The sequence below is a fragment of the Ctenopharyngodon idella genome, chromosome 3 (genome assembly GCF_019924925.1).
Source record: "Ctenopharyngodon idella isolate HZGC_01 chromosome 3, HZGC01, whole genome shotgun sequence".
Classification (NCBI taxonomy): domain Eukaryota; kingdom Metazoa; phylum Chordata; class Actinopteri; order Cypriniformes; family Xenocyprididae; genus Ctenopharyngodon; species Ctenopharyngodon idella.
In genome coordinates this window covers 51565191-51578205 of record NC_067222.1, presented here as the reverse complement: position 1 = coordinate 51578205, position 13015 = coordinate 51565191, and the positions used below count along the sequence as shown (strand labels likewise).

Sequence of the window (13015 nt, the reverse complement as noted above, 5' to 3'; positions counted from 1 at the left end):
GTATATTTCTCTTTGAGAATTATTTGTATGCACTTTCGTTGGCCAGAGGCCCAAGTGATAAATCCAACCTCTTTTTATCGTCGTTGGTGCCTAAACACTGCCAAGAGCTGATGCCACGTGTCCGTTGAGGTTATAGGCCCCTCCAGGCCTTCCTTAATACGTGTTGGCGTATGCTGTACTCCTCTTGCTTTAAAGAGTAAAAGAGGTGTTTTTTACTGAGTACATTGCTCGTTGGATTGTGTTAGGACCTGTAGGCTGGTTTGTGCTCCCCTGTTTACAGGCGTTTAACGCACAGCCTTCCTCAGTGTGTTAATTAACCCTCTGGGGTCTGAGGATTTTCGGGGCCCTGGAGAAGTTTTGACATGCCCTGACATTTGTGCTTTTTTCAGTTGTTCATAAACATATTAATGGCAAAAGTGTCATTACACTGTATTCAGCACAAACTAGGCTACCATAATATGTGAGGAACATGTATGTACATGTTTGTGTTTTTGAAGGAATAACGTTTATGCGTGGTTATTGAAAAAAACAAAAAACTTAAGTCACTGAAATAAAGCCAAAAAATATATATTAAAACTCTAAGTCTCCCCACTTCCGCTGCTGCAATATTGGCATCATTTTGCTCCAAAAACCGACCCTCATGTGGGCTGAAGGGAATTATGTCTGGATAAGAGATTGGCATGAGAGGCAAGTCCTCTTGTAAAATCATGAATTGTTATGTTGGGTAGGTGTTTCCAGGACAGCAAGAGGTCAGTGAAGTCCCTTGGACTTTCCGCTCTCAGCAGGACTTTCATGCTGCACACGACACCGCAGGGAACATAACAACAGCCCAGCCACCTAAATCATCACAAAATGTTTAACATTTTAATGATTTCAGCACTTTGTTTTTAAATTAAATGAGAAGTCTACTGCCCATGTTGTGAATTATAAATGATTAGATATATCAGTGAATACAAACCTGATGCACCCCAACCCTTCTGAAAAATGTTGTCATTTGATGATCTATGTATCATCTCACTCCTCAGTGTCATTATGAGGTCCATCTATGATCCCTTGGCATTTAAACAACAAGATCCACATAACTGTCAGACAGCAGCCACCTATGAATTTTTAATAAAACATAAAATTTTTAAACAGGATTCTTTAGTATTAAATAATGACAATAAAACTAGTACTGATACAAAAAAGTAAACAAGACAACACTTCACTTTTAGTGTCATCAGCTCATCAATAGCCTTTCCTCACTCACGGGCAGTTCAGAAGCAGGATTAGGATTTGATGAATGTACTTTTTCCCATTCTGTATTTAAGACAGAGACAGACTTTAGAGTATTTTGTCCAATCCAAGGTGCCCAAAGATGGAAACTTGGTTTGACAGCAAAACAAACAAACAAAAAAAAAGTATCAAGTAGCAATAACAACAGTAATAAATGTTAATTTTGTTGCTGGAGAGAACTTTTATTGTTAAATTTTAAAAATTATGTCATAAGATGAGAAGAAAAGTGAGAGTCATGGCAGCTGTTTCTGGGATATGTTTTCATATTTTTTCATCTCTGTCTAATTACTCCTGGTGTCAAAGTTTAGGCATAAAGTGTTAGTTCACCCAAAAATGGTGAATTGGAATTTCTGTCATTAATTACTCACCCTCATGTCGTTCCACACCTGTAAGACCTTCGTTCATCTTCAGAACACAAATTAAGATATTTTTGATGAGATCTGAGAGCATTCTGACTCCAAAAGATTGCAACGTTATTACCACTTTCAAGGCCCAGAAAGGTAGTAAAGACATTGTTAAAATAGTCCATGTGACTACAGTGGCTCAACTTTATTCAACAAGTTCTTCTCTGCCGTGTCAGTCTCTGATGCTGTTTCCGTTGTAAATACAGTGCAACGCTTCCAGGTTTTACCTCAGAACGCCTGCTCACTATTGGCCGAATCCTGTGTCCGCACCACATGCATGTGTTGTGATGCTCACACGGAAGAAATTGAATAAATTATAATGATGAAACATTATATGTTGTTCAGATATTCCTCTTTAAATGTATAAAGTATCAGCTGTATGCAAAGTGACCCACATTTGGGTTTTGACCACTGTGATATACAGAATAATGCCGTTTTTACCCCCCTGCAATTTGGCTCCAAATCTCAGGTGAAATTGTAATTTTGATCACACTCTACAAAATTACTCAGTAAATATACATATGTGACATTTAACACTTTTGCTTTCATCACTATTTATGTTTGTAAAATATTAACAAAATAAAAAATTTGAGCCATGAAGTTGCCAGGAAGAAACTCCTTTCACCAATTCTGCACACCCATTAGTCCAAGCTGCAGTTACCCGTCTCAAGTTTTCCGGCACCGTGCCAGATCTCTGGCGTGCAGCGTTTGGCTGTTGGAAAAGAAAAAATGAAAAAAAATAACCTCCAATGCCAAAAGCAGAAAACATCTTTACAAATTTTTACATCTGCACTTAAAGCTTGAAGCGTGCTTTCATTGTTTCAGCACGACGGCCAACCCTTCCAGAGAACTTATGTTTTTTGGGGATCCTGCTGAGGGGTTTGTGGTATCTAATTTTTTGGGATGAAGGTGTATAAGACAGGGGAAGGGTGTCATCATGCGGGGTATGGTGTCTCACATCCTCCAAAAGGTCGTTCAGATGAACAGCCAAGGAGTCCAGAAATGTTTCATCCTGCAGATGGTATGTGAGATCTAGAATTTCACGCAGTTACCTGTGAATCATGGCTGAATCAGCCAGCGCAATGCTCTTTTTTAATGTGCTGAAGCACACAGGGGAACGACTGCGGCACTACTGCAAGAATAATGCAGCCTGCTCACTGTAAACTGGCCCAAATCACAACCCTTCACACTTGTTGGGGATTAGCAGATGAGCGCTGTGAAAAAAGCAGTTTAGAGCTTGTGAGTTTGCGGCCGCCACTGTAGCGCTGTCACACCAACACAAAGAGATTGTTCCTGTTCAAAAGAAGCTCTTTTAGCAGGCACAAAGGAGATCTTGCAGCAGTAAAATGAACAGACTGCTTGGCTCCGAAGCAAAAGACAGAGTGCGCTTGCATGTACTTCGGTATTTATACCCGTGCTGCGAGGTGTTTAGTGATAATTGTAGTGTTGTTTAAACTTTTTAAAGAAAAAACAGGTTAGTCAGTGCTGGATAGAAGGTGTGCTCTGATCAGATGAGAGCATCTCTGACACTGTGACAACACTGTTCCTGTGGTTGATGAAACAGTACAGCTGCATAATAGAGTACACTTTTGCAATTCAATATCTGTTGCAGAAGAAGAGTATTTTTCTTCTTCAAGTCTCTCAGTAGTTGGAGTTGATAAGTTGAGTACATGAGGGTTATAAAGGGGATATAGTATATAGATATATATTTGAGTGGGAGTTTTGCCAATAAATCATCGATTTCTATTGGCTACACATCACAGGGCAGCATGTATTCCTTCATGTCCTCTGTCAGGAGAGAGATGCCATCTTCATTTCGGACATATATAGAAAAATCTGTCCTACTGACTCTGTTGTCTTTTCAAAGCAGTAATTCTGTGTTTAATAGTAACAGTCTCTGTTTTTCAGTGCCTGAGGTTCGGCCAACAGGCATGAGACAGAGTCCCTCTTCCCAGGCACTCGACAGCTGAGTATGAAATGCATCATATGCTTTTCCACCGCTCCAACCTCTTCTTTTGACCGATTCCTTTTAACATAGACTTTTGTGCCTAATAAAAAACAAAACATTAAATTAAATGTAATTCCTGAAATACAAGGGGGGGTAGTTTTTGTCAGGTCTATTGTTTGGTAATATTTCCGTAATATGTCAAGCTTTGTGTTTTTGTCACCTTTTTCATCCCTGATGCAGGGGTGATACACTAAGGTTACATCTGCACACACGCAACATGTTTTAAATGCCCATATTCAATTTTTGATAGAATGCAAGTTATCTTTTGGGTACATGGATGCAAAATGCATATTGTCATGGTTGTTTACAGTAAAAAAAAATAATAATTCTGGTGTTTACAGCAGATGTGTTACTCATGATGAATATTATCAGCTGTGTCCAACAACCAAGACATCAAGAACATCTCCACTACAATGGTATGTTTACAGTTGGGATCTCCAAAAAGCCTGTCAAATCATTTGAACTGTATTGTCAGCGATGCTAAAGCTTAGAGATAGTTTTAAGAAAATGTTCAGGTACTAAGCAACAAGACAAAGTAATGAATCAGGAAACTGTTTTTATTGTTTTTATTAAATTTATTGCCTACCAAAAACAACAATTCCTACATAACAGCAGGAGAAGAGAGCAACTTATTAGAACCTGTTTTTGATAACCACATCTTCTTTAAGGAATAATTTCCTTTAGTATTAATTATGGCAATGTTCATTTTGGAGTAAAGTTAATTGCACTTAAAAACAACTTAATGCACTCAAAACTCATGAGAAATAATTTTTCATTTTTCACCCAAAAATGAAAATATACTGAAATTAAACTCTCCCTCAGGCCATCCAAGATGAGTTAATTTCTCCAAATCTGTTCAGATGAAGAAACAAAGCATCACATCACTTGCTCAGCAATGGAGAGAATGAGAGTCCAAACAGCTGATAAAAACATCTACAAGTCAGCTGCTTGAAGAGGATCCATTGCTGAGCAAGTTATGTGGTGCTTAATTTCTCCAAATCTGTTCCGATGAAGAAACAAACTCATCTTGGATGGCCTCAGGGAGAGTTAAATTGCAGTAGCTTTTCATTTTTGAGTGAACTATTACTTTAAAGATCATGTTCATGAACTGACATTGTACTCAGCCTCGTGTATCAACTGCAGTATCTTTATTTATAGTGAACTCCTGGTTTCCCTGGGTAGACGGGAAAGAGCTGGGTGAATGCAGTTGAGGAAGCTGCTTACATCATCCTCTTTTCTGTTTTCTCTTACAATGGGCATTATTTCACTTTCAAATTCATCCATGGCACTTGATTTTTTTTTTGGGTGGAAGCGGTGCCCCCCCTTTCCACAAATGACTGAAAATAGCTTCTGGTAATGACACATAAAGGAGAGATATGTTTAAGCCTGAGTTTTTCTAGAGGAATGGTGTGAGGTTGGGTTTGGCTGTTTGTACAACCAATGGAAGATTAAATTGTTCTGGAATATGTTGTAAAATTGAGATGGTTTTTTTTTTTTTTTGCAATTCTGCTTTATGATACCATCAATGCATAAATTACATACTTCAGCTTTAACATTGGAAAAAAAAGTTTATGTTGGCGTAAAAACAATGTACAGGTGCTGGTCATATAATTAGAATATCATCAAAAAGTTGATTTTCACTAATTCCATTCAAAAAGTGAAACTTGTATATTATATTCATTCATTACACACAGACTGATATATTTCAAATGTTTATTTCTTTTAATTTTGATGATTATAACTGACAACTAAGGAAAATCCCAAATTCAGTATCTCAGAAAGTTAGAATATTGTGAAAAGGTTCAATATTGAAGACACCTGGTGCCATACTCTAATCAGCTAATTAACTCAAAACACCTGCAAAGGCCTTTAAATGGTCTCTCAGTCTAGTTCTGTAGGCTACACAATCATGGGGAAGACTGCTGACTTGACAGCTGTCCAAAAGATGACCATTGACACCTTGCACAAGGAGGGCAAGACACAAAAGGTCATTGCTAAAGAGGCTGTCTGTTCACAGAGCTCTGTGTCCAAGCACATTAATAGAGAGGCGAAGGGAAGGAAAAGATGTGGTAGAAAAAAAGTGTACAAGCAATACACTCATCACCGGCAGTATAAAGGACTCTCTTTCACACACGCTCATTGTCCAGTCTTGTTAGCATCTTACCTGTATGCTCGCCTCAAGGACTCCGTTGGATTACTTACCTGTCTCCTGTTCTCCTCCTGTGTGCTCCGTCTTCGTGTGTGAAGTCCAGCTCCGTTGTCGTGTCTGGAAACCAACATTCAGCCATCCACCTGCACCTACAAAACAAAGGACAGTATTATCATTATTCACCTGAAGATTAACTATTCATTTACCTGCTATTGTGTTGTTCTCCTGGTTGTGAAATAAATCACCTAACATTCAACATCCAGTGTCTCTGCCCTTCTGTGATTGTAACAAAACTACTGTAAAAAAGGTCTAAAACTAGGATTTTTTTTTACAGTGCGTGTACTCACCTCATCTGTCCTCTTCTGTTCGTGACACATATGTTTTTGTTCCTGAAGGGTTCACAGGCCTTCTTATACTCTGGGGACGGGGTGGGAAGATTATTTTCTGGGCATCTGATGTGATTCCCATGTCCAAACCTGTTTGATGGTTTCAATTTCAGTTCAAACCTCACCTTTATCAAACAGGACCGTCCGCACTGTTTGAGTTTGGAGCTCTGTTGAGTTGATCGACAAATTACAGTAATTCTCTTTTTTTTTTTTTTATATATACAGGAAAATTACTGTATTTTTTACATTACATACAAATGTATGTAAAATTACAAAAATAATCTGTAATTAAATATGTAGATTATATTAATGGTTTATGTCCATAATAACAATTTAACATTTTTCTTTGTGATTTGTAAAGAAAATCTTCTTAATTTATTTAGGTGTGTTTTTACATTCAAAGTCTGTAATTCTGGATCCAAATAAAGCAATCTTTTTTCATTACATCAAACAATGCGTAGTGTGTTTAAAGAGCTCTCCAGGTTGAGACTTGCAGCCCACATACCAGTGGATGCAAATTGCTTAATAAAAAAACATTGCAAATGGAGATAAGAGAAGCACACATTTTTTTTACAAGCACAAACTCCCCAGAAAACACCCATAAACCTTTACAAACACACTCATGGCATATAGCCATCTTAATTGGTTATATGTCATCTGATCAGAATGTGCATTTGTTATTTGGAGTGTGTGACAGAAACCCTAGACTGAGACATTTGAAACTAGAAAAAGCAGAACGTGGAGAGAATGGTCTGAAAGTACTGAAATGAATCCCAGCATGCAATGTGTTCAAATTTGGAAAATTTAGAATCCTCAGAATGATTAAATGATTAAAAAAAGTAAATGGGGAGGGAGTCGGTCCGGTGTTATGAGATTTTCAGTTTCAGTGGGCGGAACATACGTGAATATTCATGAGTTTCCCGGACATTTGTGTGGAACTGAGAATTTTAGTTCAGCTTCTCCTTGTATCTCAGTAGGTTTAATGGATTATTAAATATAGTTTTAGTGCAAACTTATGCCTGAACTATCGTTTTGTAACAGTTTATAATGTTTTTATTAGTCTGCACGTTTTGTGCAGTCGTCCCTGACTGAATGCAGACATTCACTTCGTGCAATGTTAGGATAAAGCACACCATATATGAGCATATACATGAATTTCATTTTGTTGTGCTTTTCCTTTTAACCTTGCAATTAGGGCTGCTACACAAGCTTATTAAAGTGTCCCAGGTACATTAAACATCAGTACCGCCGCTCCCTATACACAGAGTACACAGCTTGTGTAGGACACCAACTCCCAGGGGGAAAAAAACCTGTAAATATAGAAATAAACCACGTGCATCATTTTCAGGTATGTTCACAAACATGTGGAACTTCATATTTTTGACTATTGTAGTTAATGGGTGAGATTAATTAAACGTGTTTAACGAAGTTAATGATTTGACCACCACCAACGCATTTGATTTGATACTAATTCAATTTCTTCATAGCTATAATGTCAGTATTTTAATGTGCTATGCTTTGGGTTTTGAACCATGGTAAAGGTATTTGTAGCCAGATTTCACGATTCCTCAATTCATTTTGAGTGCTCAATTTCACCAAAATATTAAATAAAAAGTAAAATCATAATTAGACCGTTTTCTAAGGCTTCACGATATATTAAACAATTTAAAAGATGATAATAGTGCGATCACATATAAACCTATGTTAACACAGGAGAATACTTGTTTCTAAATGTTCACTGCGGTTTCAAAATAAAAGTTTAAACCCTCGCTCTGACTCTGCATGTTTTGATAACATGTTCTTGTTGAAGAAATCACAGTGACTGCAGCATTTATATCATAAAGATGTGTCCAAATATTAAAGATTAAGTGGACATTTGAATTAAATGTTGTTTGGCCAATATTAAAAAAGGATTTGATTGTGCTGTAACAGGTAAATTGTGACTTTTCACAATTCATTCCTGCATCCAATATCTTTTAAACTTGTTTTCAGACTCCAACAGAACATAAGCCTGTGATGGAAGTGTCATCTGAAATCACTGAAATCAGTGATGACACTCCTGCTGAAGTATGAATTATTCAAGGTTGTACAGTGACATTTACAAATGAAATATTATTTCTATATAAATATTTGTATAATACATTTTTATTTATGGTTCAGAGTTCAACGTAGGAGGAACAATGTGACAGAGAGAGAATGGTAGTACCCAACCATAATCAGTATGCATGCCAAAGTCTGTTCAATGTACTATTTCAAAGGTGTTAATATTAAGTATGTTTCTGTTTTTTATTTCATTTCTTCTCAAATGTCAGCTATGGGCAACTTGTTCCAAGATGCCTTGTCGCCTTATACAACTAACACTTGCATCCTATTTTATTAATCTGGTGGCAGACTCTTACAGAAGGACAGCTTGCTGACAAGCAGGTAATGGAAGGAATGTCACCTGCAATGACCATCAATGATGAAGGACCTGCAGAGGTATGCATCTTAAAAAAATGTATTAATATTTAATAAATCTATTATTTTAACATAAAATAAGTCTTTTAACAACTTTTCTAATGTTGACCAATGTAAGACGTTTGGATAGAGTAAGTTTAATGGGTGTAAAGTTTTGTCAAGTGTAGTTGTTGAATAACACTGGTTTAACCATTTTATATTGGTTTTAAAGTAACACTGGATTTATATTACTCAATGGTTTTTCTTAAGGAATCATATCAGTATCATATCATTCTGAATAATCAACTATCGGCAGAGAAATTTAGTATCTCTAGTTCCAATCACTTCCATGGCCACAGGTGTATAAAATCAAGCACCTAGGCATGCAGACTGCTTCTACAAACATTTCCCTCGTGATAGGTTTTCACCTGTGCAATAAGTCCACTCGTGAAATCTCCTCACTACTAAATATTCCACAGTCAACTGTTAGTGGTATCATAACAAAGTGGAAGCAATTGGGAACAACAGCAACTCAGCCATGAAGAGGTAGGCCACGTAAAATCACAGAGCAGGGTCAGTGCATGCTGAGGCACACAGTGCGAAGAAGTCGCCAACTTTCTGCAGAGTCAATAGCTACAGACCTCCAAACTTCATGTGGCCTTCAGATTAGCTCAAGAACAGTGCGTAGAGAGCTTCATGGAATGGGTTTCCATGGCCGAGCAGCTGCATCCAAGCCTTACATCACCAAGTGCAATGCAAAGCGTTGGATGCAGTGGTGTAAAGCACAACAACACTGGACTCTAGAGCAGTGCAGACGTGTTCTCTGGAGTGACCAATCACGCTTCTCTGTCTGGCAATCCGATGGACGAGTCTGGGTTTGGCGGTTGCCAGGAGAACGGTACTTGCCTGACTGCATTGTGCCAAGTGTAAAGTTTGGTGGAGGGGGGATTATGGTGTGGGGTTGTTTTTCAAGGGTTGGGCTTGAACCCTTAGTTCCAGTGAAAGGAACTCTTAATGCTTCAGCATACCAAGACATTTTGGATAATTTCATGCTCCCAACATTGTGGGAACAGTGTGGGGATGGCCCCTTCCTGTTCCAACATGACTGCGCACCAGTGCACAAATCAAGGTCCATAAAGACATGGATGAGCGAGTTTGGTGTGGAGGAACTTGACTGGCCTGCACAGAGTCCTGACCTCAACCCGATAAAACACCTTTGGGATGAATTAGAGCGGAGACTGTGAGCCAGGCCTTCTCGCCAACATCAGTGCCTGACCTCACAAATGCGCTTCTAGAAGAATGGTCAAAAATTCCCATAAACACTCTTAAACCTTGTGGAAAGCCTTCCCAGAAGAGTTTAGGCTGTTATAGCTGCAAAGGGTGGGCCAACTCCATATTAAACCCTACGGATTAAGAATGGGATGTCATTAAAGTTCATGTGCACGTAAAGGCAGACGTCCCAAAACTTTTGGAAATATAGTGTATTAATGCCATATTCTGCATGGCTTTATTCTACATCCCTTAATCCTACCCAATACCTAAACTTTTACTGCCTTACAAACTATTAATAAACAGTAAATTAGAAGTTTAATGAGGTAGAAGTTGTAGTTAATAGTGAACATGTGTTCCCCATACTAAAGTGTTCACCATTACTTTCTTTAGGTGCAGTTCTCCATCACAGTGACAATGAGCTTTTGTTGTGTTTGTGCAAATCTTAAGAAATTGTTAGGAAATATTGTGCAAGGTAGTGAGGCACACCCGTTTTTGTGCTGCTTCACTTCTGCATCTGCGTCTGCTCTAAGGTGATGAACTACATGATCTCGCATCATTTCACAGTTTTGTTCTTGCTTTAAATTTCCACTGTTTAGTCTATGTTCAGCTTTCACTTTAGGGCTGGTGTGGGCTAGATAAAAATATTTTCCCTGGGCTGTAGATCTTGACAGGTGAGTGCGGAAGTGCGCTTAAATTAGGAGTTTAATGAGGTAAAAGTTGTAGTTAATAGTGAACATGTGTTCCCCATACTAAAGTTCCCTGTGACTTTCTTTAGGTGCAGTTCTCCATCACAGTGACAATGAGCTTTTGTGGTGTTTGTGCAAATCTTAAGAAATTGTTAGGAAATATTGTGCAAGGTAGTGAGGCACACCCGTTTTTGTGCTGCTTCACTTCTGCATCTGCTCTGAGTTTGATCCAAAAGGTGATAAACTACATGATCTCACATCATTTCACAGTTTTGTTCTTGCTTTAAATTTCCACTGTTTAGTCTATGTTCAGCTTTCACTTTAGGGCTGGTGTGGGCTAGATAAAAATATTTTCCCTGGGCTGTAGATCTTGACAGGTGAGTGCGGAAGTGCGCTTACTTGTAGTATGTACTCGGCCATCCAGTGCAGTGTTTCCCAGCCCCAAAACGTGTTTTTGTCAAAGTCAATATTATTGTATTTTTTCAGATATTTGTCCATTTTTCATATATTTATCGAGTCAGTTATATATTTTTCACTGAGCGCTGATTCGGTAACTACAACTGGTTGATGATGATGATGATGAACTTTATTAATCCGCTAGGGGAAATTTGTCACAGCAGCACAACAATAAATAAATAGATAGAGAAACATAAACAACATTCACAACAACAGCAACACTTTTACTCCTGTGTCAGCTTCGCAAAGCATTATGATTATATACAACCAAGTAGTCCTAAAATATATACTCAATCATCTTGTATAATGCTGGTTGTACAATCTAATAGCGGTTGGTAAAAAAGACTTCCTAAAACGCTCCTTATAACAGCAGGGATGAATTAACCTTGAACTATAAGTACTCACAAGAGCTCGCACTGTTTCATGAAGGGGATGACCATCACGATTCATCATAAAAGACAATTTCCCAATCATTTTATCCTGCACTATCTCCTCTAAAGTGGGTAATACACTCCCCTGCCTTCTTTATAAGTTTGTTTAACTTATTCTTTTCCTTTTCCAACAGTCCCCCTCCCCAACACATGACAGTAAAAAAATCACAGAAGAGACTATGGAGTCATAAAAGGTCTTAAGGGGTGCGTGACATACACCAAAGGATCTCAGTTGCCTTAAGAAATGAATTCGACTTTGACCCTTCTTATAAACTTGCATCGTATTGTCAGACCAATCAAGCTTGTTATTCAAATAAACACAAATATTCAAATGTTATTCCGAAACCGCCTACTTCTCTACTATATAACAGGGGAAAAGCAGTAGGCGAGCGAATAAGTATGTCAGAAACCTCAGTAATCATAAATGAGTAGTCGAGAAGTTCCCGGATGGCCTACTGCTTCCGCCTAGTTTTTTGAGTGCTCATCCGACTTTTCTATCCCAGGAGGCCACAGGAGAGGATGCAACATAAGAAGAAGAAGAAGAGGATACTTTTTGTGCGATAGGTGGCGGTATAATGCACTTAAATGTCTGCGATCCGCCGTAAAGCAAGAAAAAGAAAAAGAAGAAGGATACGTCATAATCGAACATGGCTGAAAAGTTAGACGCGGGTGTTTTCAAATGTGAGTATTACAAACCAAAAACACGCTTCCTTGTTTTTAATTCACATTTGTTGAATTACAGTAGAGCAAATTGTTGAAACTAAAGACGCTAAATGGTAAAGTATTATTGTGATTTTGCTGTTAAACACGTTTTAGCTAACAGGGGAGCTCCAGTAATATACATCTTAAATACGATTACTGAATGCCTATTTAATATCTTGTAGGAAAAACGTCAATATGAATTTCATATGAGTATGTCTATTAGGTCCTAGATATGAAGTAGACATCTGAGTGATGTATGCTATTTTGTAACTTAGTACAATTCACTGTTGTCAGCACAGTTAATCTATTTTATTTGTCCATTAGTTCTGTTGAAAAATTGAGGAACATTTGTGTTGGATAAAAAGTTACTCAACACATCAACAACTACCTCAATTTAAATGTAGTACTGAGCACACAAATCTCAGAGATAACATGAATCTTGTCTGATGTTACAGGGACAGATGAGCACACACATCTGCTTATCCGGTGGAGAGCGGCTGATGAAGCTCTCTTCGCCAGAAAGCGGAATGCTGCCATCAAAGGCTTTGAGTGAGTACACTACAGAAGTCAATAAAAAGTCTGTTTAAATTGTAACTTGTAGTTTATTTCAATTATTGTAATTTCAAACAGCCGTTACAGCGCTTTTCTGATTCTTGATTTCTGTTATTTGCTGCAGATCTTTTGTGGCCGAGCAGGACCTGCAAGGCAGCGTGACGGCAGCATTTGTAAAAAAAAAAAAAAAAAAAAAAATGGGAAAACCTCAAACAAAAATATAAAGTAAGATCATTTAGTTACTTCTAATACAGAAAT

General features: G+C 37.9%; 2 protein-coding genes across 10 annotated transcripts in view; one reads left to right on the top strand and one right to left on the bottom strand.

The window, feature by feature from the left end:
• The window catches only part of LOC127508736 (stonustoxin subunit alpha-like), a 553058-nt gene that overhangs the window by 323671 nt on the left and 216372 nt on the right, over nt 1-13015 (bottom strand). The gene's annotated exons all lie outside the window — the stretch shown is intronic.
• Nucleotides 1-13015, top strand: part of LOC127508777 (hydroperoxide isomerase ALOXE3-like) — a 77480-nt gene that overhangs the window by 24237 nt on the left and 40228 nt on the right. The gene's annotated exons all lie outside the window — the stretch shown is intronic.